Source organism: Toxorhynchites rutilus, chromosome 2, assembly GCF_029784135.1.
Source record: "Toxorhynchites rutilus septentrionalis strain SRP chromosome 2, ASM2978413v1, whole genome shotgun sequence".
NCBI classification, from domain to species: Eukaryota; Metazoa; Arthropoda; class Insecta; order Diptera; family Culicidae; genus Toxorhynchites; species Toxorhynchites rutilus.
In genome coordinates, this window is record NC_073745.1 from 188337316 (window position 1) to 188345529 (window position 8214).

Genomic DNA, 8214 nt, shown 5'->3' on the forward strand with positions numbered 1-8214 from the left:
AAATTCGTTTTTAAAACTGAGTCAGTGCCAAACTGACTCTGTAATAAAAAACAGGAAGTGGGTTATATCTAGGTAGTGCGGACTGAATCAAAACGGCTGTCAAAAAAGATCCAATTGAAATGTCAAAAGAGATCCAACGATTAGGAGTGTTATTTTTCTTATGATAATCAACACTACAAAAGAGATATTGTTATCAAAGGCAAACATAATTAAACTTATAAAATGAACGAACTTCATTTTTCCATCAATAGTTTAATTGGCCATTGCATCTCTGAAAGAGAATCTCATATAGCAAGGTATCAGGACCTGACCGATCATCAACAAACTACGAATAACACTTAGTTCACTCCAAGATTTCAACGTGGGAGCGAAATTCGACATTGGCGAATTTGATACGTACATACATAGCAAAAGTGAAATGTTTTGGGTACTATTTTTTCTAACGTCGGTGAAAACAGTTTTGCTAGTGAAGCTGGCCGAATGAAATCCGCGTAATTATGATCCGCTAGTACTGGTTATGAATATAACGGTAAAGCAATCTGCGCTTCGTGGTTTCTTTTCCGGTTGAAATGTAACGATGTATCTCTATCAAAATTGTACAGTCACAAGCACACTGAAGAGAGAACAGATGCATGCGATGCAATCCCTCGACGCCAGACCCTAAAGTGCAATCCACAGCTCTCTTGCAAAAAGAAACGAACATGCTCCGCCAACGGATTGGATGATAGTTTTTGCTGTACAAGGACAGCACACCAGTTCGATTAAAGACAGCAGAGTGTACGCAACAGCAGCAAATTTGAAGCAGAATTTAAGAAGAAATTGAAGTGCTTGTATAATTTATAACTCTGTATAATTTCATGTATATTTCTATAGTATTAAGTAAAATACAATGTACATAGTTATAGTTTAGGCGTGTGTTGTGTTTTGTCTCCGATGAAACGAGTCCCTCAATCTGCCACAGTGATGTGAAGTTTCATGCGAATGGAAAATCCCCGCTGCATCACTTCAATGAAGGCAGTCTGCATCGCGCCCACGGGGGGAATTTGGTTTCTCAACGTTTGGCAATCCGCATAAAGGCTGCTTTGGTATCGCGCAGCGGGATTAACTAGCAATTTTTACAGTCCACTGCATTAAGACGCTATAAAAATAATCCTGAAAATGTGTATGAAAGGTTTGCTACAGTTTTGGTTTTCAATAATTCAAACATCGTACTTACTCCACAGATACGCGAATCCTCATTCGGAACTAGTTTGTCGTCTCCGCAAAAATCGACCCAGTGCGTCTGTAAATACGTTTCCGAAAGAATACGATAAAAGCTAACGCGAACATTTTCACTCGTATTCGGGCAGTCTTTCACTGAGCAACGCATTTTTAATGTCCACTTTCCCTGATATAATATTTCTTCGAATGAAATAAAAACAAACGAAGTCACAGTCACCTAAATGTTTACTCCTGCGATTTGAAAACATTCGATGAAAAGTGGAACGAAGAGTTGCCAGATGATTTTAAAAAAAAGTCTGTAAAAATATGTGAAAGTCTGTTAAAAATGTGGAAATTTCTGTAAAAGTGTGCGGATCTGTAGAAATATCTTTTAACGTTATTTTTTCCAGATTCATTGATACTTTGTACATCGCGATGCACGTGAGATTGTCTTTTGTATATTATGGTATATTTTGTATATGTACATCTTTTATATATACAGCCATTCCATGCCAAACCGATATAGTAGTTCTCACATTTCGATGAAAAGTGGTAGTTTTGTTCTTTATCGCGAAACATTAGACCCTTTTTTCCACCATTTCCATTTTAGGGTGGTCCGAAAAATCATTTTTCCCCAGTTTTTCCCAAAACTGACTTTTTTCAAAAATTTATAAATTTTGAATCACTGAACCGATTTAGATTATCGACATATCTAATTGAAGCCAATGAGCTAGCTTTTCATTAAAATATAATATATTGAAATTGCAATGAAAAAAAGGATTTTGTTTTCGTAATTATCGATTGTAGTTTTTTTTAATTATTTTTATGGTTTTAGACAATTTTTTTATACTTTTCTTGAAAGCTGCGGATGTTATACATTACATATCTAGATTTCAGGGATGCTATTTTTTTTTGTTTTTGAGATATGATTTTTTGAAGTTAACCGGTGGTCCGAAAAATCATTTTTCCCCTTGAGAACCACTTTATTGGCATGAAATGGCTGTATATACAGTAGTTTACATTTAATGCGAAATTTAGCAAATTGGAGAGACCTGTAATGCGACACGTTTAATTGGACATTTTTGTAAACATCAAGTTTGGGGCCTAAACTATGGTCAGCTGACCCGGCGAACTTCGTCCCGGGTCAGCTAGTATATGTAGTATATGTCATATCATTATTGTTTTGATATAAATTCTATAGAACGAATTTCAAAACTTTTTCTCATCATAACATTGTTCTGTGGGCAGAATACTCCAAATACAATAAAATGAAGACAGCTCAAAAGGGACCTTTCCTTCATCGGATTTTGGGATAAGTAACACATTTAGCCTTCCATTTTTATTTATATAGATATATAAAAGATACAGGAATGCGTTGTTTTGCCTGAAAATCCATTTCCACTTTCGAACAAAGATCAACTTCGCTAGCGCAAATATTGAATGGACTAAAAACGCTTATCATGATGTAATTTTCGGTCATATGGAAATTCATTTTTACGAATTTTCCGACATTCCTTCTGAGTTTTCCGGAAACTTTCCGATTTTGCTCTCCACTATATTGATCTACGGGAAGAGACGAATACAACAAAATAAAGAAGGCTAAAATCAGATCATCCCTTCCTCGAGGCCCGCTTACGAACAGATTTGGCCTTCCATTTTCATTTATATAGATAGATATAGGCTAACAGTGCGAGATTAAAGGGATGCTCAAGGACTGGGATAAAACGGTCTCCTTTTTCGCTCGGATGTAGTCAATCTTAATATTACTCAAAGATGTTCAATTAACCCTTTCATTACGGCAGTGTGCTCCTCCGAAGTGCTACCCCTGTACGGAGTATTGCGCCGAAAAGTATGCACGTCGCGCTAGTGTGATCGAAGAGCAGTATGAATTTCATGCCGTCTAAAGACGACGCTCGTACACACAGCTCGTCGCGCGGATGTCGTCTATAGACGACGCTCGTAACGAAACGGTTAAGGCTTTGAGAATCAACTCATTGTCGTTTGCTCAAAAGATACCCCTCTAGGAGAGTCATTTTTAAGGAAATTAGCGACGCACATGTTGCACCGTACGTTTGCTAAAAATGATTCGCTTGGCGGCGGCAGCGCTAATTCGGTTTACTTGGTTTGTCATCGGCTGTTCTTGATATTCTCGGGAAATTACAATCTGTTAAGTTGTACCAATCGCATCGATAGTTCTCATAAGTTCTCGACTCTGTTCCCTCACTGTCATGAAAATTTGAAGCATAGTATAAATACATTTAATGCAATTTTTCATTCATCGTGAGGAATCGTATTGTCTGTTTCGTCTGCAATGAGTTCAGGGCAAAAGCACTTATGAAATCATGAAAAACGCTGACGTATACAACTTATTGTTACCAAACCAAACACCAAAAGAATGCAAAAGATACTGAAGTACTGTCGTCGGTCACTGAGCGATACTATGCTCACAACATCACTGCAATGCGACCTATTTTGCGCACGTAATCACTGTGGTGACACCGGCAGTTAGGCGCTAGTTTGCGCACATAACCACTGTGGTTACGCCGGACTAAATAAAAACTAAATATAAACACACGCCACAACTAATATAAAAACTTATTATGTATTAAAACTATGGAAAAATGTAATACGATCAGTCAAATATCTTTGATGTGATAAATAGAGCCTCTCATTTTTTAAAAACCTGTGAAATATTGTTGTATCCAAAAAGTCTGCAACAAAAATAAAAAGTATTTTACAGATATGTCTGTAAATTCACAAACATATCTGTTAATCTGGTATCTCTGGTGGTCTGAGAATTTATTGCAAGAAACCGCTTGAAAAAATCCATAAATTTGCTTGAAAATGAAGTGGATTGAGTCCGCACCACTTAGGGTTATATCTATGGTATAACCGCAATGGTGACGTAGGACTATCGTTGATTTAGTGATCATTTGTTTGAAGTTGAATCTGAATCCATTCTGAATGAAAGAATAAATGAATATTTGGGGGACTTCGAAAACGAGAGCGTTACGTTGGTGGTACAAGGTTTTATGCATCCAATATTGGATATGAAAATATCCTACTGATGGGGAAGAATAATCTTCAGAAGCTTTCCTGCTAATTGCACTTGATTGAAAAATAACAGAACCAAATGTATTTGGTCGCAGAAAAACATAAAAAAAACATTAAAATATACTCTTTCGCTTGCATGTTATTTTCAATGCCAAGGGGAACTGGCAGATTATTTTGCAGCAACGATCACTTCTTTCCGGATTCTTCTCGATAACCAGCAAACGTATAGAGTTGCGTGCGTGGATGCGTGTGTGTGTGTATGGCAATTGCTCCGATGCCTCAAGCGGATCCTGGTATTCTCTCGGTCGTCTTCTCTTCTCTTTCTGATGGATCGGCTTTTCTGCACTTTGTGGATAGAAAACATTAAAATAAACTCTTTCGCTTGAATGTAATTTTCAATTCCAAGGGGAACTGGCAGATTGTTTTGCAGTAACAATGACATCTTTCCGGATTCTTCTCGATTCTTCGAAGTCCACCACCAGTGGGTAATGCTAACTTGATAACCACCTGTTAATTGCACTTGATTGAAAAATCACAAACCCAAATGTATTTAGTCGCAGTGTTATATGGTTAGAAAACATTTAAATAAACTCTTTCGCATGAATGTATTTTTCAATTCCCATGGGAACTGGCAGATTATTTTTCAGCAACGATAATATTCTTCCGGAATCTTCTCGATGCTGGATGGCATTTAAACGAAAGAAGTTCCGTACGTATATATGTGTGTGTGGCGGCTGCTTCGATATCTCAAACGGAACTCTCGGTCGTCTTCTCTTCTTCTGATGGATCGGCTTTTCTGTGCTTTCTCACAATTCCAAACTAACTGAATGCGTTTCAGGTCAGGCCAGGTAATGAATCTCTTGATCCCTCCCTCGTTCAACTCGTTCAGTAGCGATGTTGTCTTGTCGATGTCCTCACGAAAAATGAATGCGTTTCACCACCAGAATATCGCTTAAGTATGCTTTTTGTCCGTGATTGAATAGAAAGAAGGTGTGGTTTACGATGGTAATTTGAAAAGCAAACTAGAGGGGAATGAGCTCTCTGAGTTTGAAACTTTCAGCGACTGAGCAATAATCGATTGAGAATTATGTTTTTCGCGATGCGAAACATTTTCCGTTGCGCGCGCATCCAATATTGGAAACGAACATATCCTACTGATGGGGAAGAATACTCTTCAGAACCTTTCCTGCCAATCACACTTGATTGAAAAATCACATAACCGAATGTATTTGGTCGCAGTGTTATATGTTATATGTAAGCACCTGTTAATTCCACTTGATTGAAAAATCCCAAAACCAAAAGTATTTGGTCGCAGTGTTATATGGATAGAAAACATTAAAATAAACTCTTTCGCATGAATGTATTTTTCAATTCCCAGGGGAACTGGCAGATTATTTTTCAGCAACAATAACATCTTCCCAGATAATCTCCGATACTCGTAGCCCACCAGTGGTTAATGCTAACTCGATAAGCACCTGTTAATTGCACTTGATTGAAAAACCACAGAACCAAATGTATTTGATCGCAGTGTTATATATTAGAAAACATTTTAAAAAAACTCTTTCTAATGGATGTATTTTTCAATTCCCAGGGGAACTGGCAGATTATTTTTCAGCAACGATAATAATTTTCCGGAATCTTCTCGATGCTGGATGGCATTTAAACGGAAGAAGTTCCGTACTTATATATATGTGTGTTGTGGCGGCCGCTTTGATATCTCAAATGGAACCGTTTTTCGGTGCTGATAATTTCTCGGTCGTCTTCTCTTCTTCTGATGGATCGGCTTTTCCGCGCTCCCTCACAGTTCCAAATAAACTGTATGTGTTTCAAGTTAGGTTAGGCCGGATAATGAATCTCGTGAACCCTCGCCGTTCAGCTCGTTCCGCTCGTTCAGCTCGTTCAATAACGATGTTGCCTTGTCGATGTCGTCACGAAAAATGAATGCGTTTCACCACCAGAATATCGCTTAAGTAGGCTTTTTGTGCGTGATTGAATCGAGAGAAGGTGTGGTTTACGATGGCAATTTGGAAGGCAAACTAGATGGGAATGAACTCTCTGAGTTTGAAACTTTCGGCGACTGAGCAATAATCAATTGAAAATTATATAATTTTCGCGATGCGAAACATTTTCCGTTGCGCGCGCATACAATATTGGATACGAAAATTTTCTACTGATGGGGAAGAATAATTTCAGTAGCTTTCCTGTTAATTGCGATTGATTGGAAAATCACAAAACCAAATGTATTTGGTTGTAGTGTCATATGGATAGAAAACATTAGAATAAACTCTTTCGCATCAATGTATTTTTCAATTACCAGGGGAACGGGCAGATTATTATTCAGAAACGATTAGATTTTTCCCGATTTTCCTCGATACTCGAAGCCCACCAGTGGGTAATGCTAACTCGATAACCATCTGTTAATGGCACTTAATTGAACAATATATGGTCGCAATGTTACATGGATTAAAAACATTAAAATGAACTCTTTCGCATGAATGTATTTTTCAGTTCCCAGGGGAACTTGCAGATTATTTTTCAGCAACGATTGAATTTTTCCGGAATTTTCTCGATGCTGAATGGCATCCAAACGAAGAGTTCCGCGCGTGTATGTGTGTGTGTGGCGGCTGCTCCGATCTCTTCCCGGGGAACCATTTGCGGCATCACTCTCCTCCTGATGGATTCTCTTCTGGTCTAAGGTGCACAAACAGGCTTTTGGTGACACCGTTCATTCGCGCTTTTATGATAAACGAAGAGCTTCACCACAACAGCGACAACATGCTCCAATCGCTGTTCAATTAGAACTGAGTGGATTTCCGAGTGGCGCTCGCTTATATACCGATTGGTGATTTCAATAGCCTGTTTTGAAGGCAATTTTAAGACTATTGAAACAAGTTTTTGGATCAAAAAGTAACAAGAATATTACGCGTAGACATTTTATCTTTCGAATGAAGTGTTCATCATACCATTTCGTTCAGTTGTTTAGGAGCTATTAATGCTCAAAATCTCGGTCACCGGCGTAACGCTTTCGTTTTCGAAACTTTGATTTTACACCCCAGTATAGAAATGAAAGACGTAGTCCTACGTCAAAACGTTTTCAGTTTCACGAATGCGGTGGTTTGTTGGTGTGCGTTATATAGTCTGATTTGTTTATATTTGCGACGACAAATGTACAGTGTCGACGACTGGTGGCGATATTAGTGCCTGGGAGGTAGATTATTCTCTATCAGATCAGAAGGGCCAAGTGCAGTGTAAAAATATAAAAGTTTGAATGAAAATTTTTACTTCATATTGTTTGATTACCTTACATGTAGTTCTGCCACTCACTTAACCATTTGTCGATGCATTTCCTGTTTGTTTTATATATAATTACTTTTATAATATAAAATCATCATTAGACACAGTTTTCGTCCAATATGTTTCGGCGATATCGGAAAAAAACCTTTTATTTCATTGCATAAAATAAATAGTCGATACGTTAAAATAAATTTTCATTCATAATTTTGATTTTGAAAGCAGGTTTATTCCACTTGAATATCCATCTTTATTTTCGCCTCCCAATGAAAGCACGCGTAGCTTTATGCCGTCTACTCGAATATACTCTTCAAAATCAGAATCCGAATTGAATCACGATTCCAATAATTCAAAAACAAAAGCAGCAGGTTTTCCATTTATTTTTAGATTTTCCAAAATAATACTCGGAACTTGACAGTTAGTATAGTTGTATTGGTGAACCCGAGTGCCAACCCGTGAAACATCTCAATGTGCGTCCACATTATGCCGAATAATGCCGATCGGCCTGTACCAGGCGGCATATTCGGTTCGTTATGTAGTGTGGACGCCTCATCGGGTTCACGAAGCCGAAGTGCCATCGGATGCACGAAGCCGTCACGAACACACGAAGCACAATGTCGTCAACGCTAATTTGCTTCGTTTTGTTTTGGTTCGACTTTCTCGAACCGG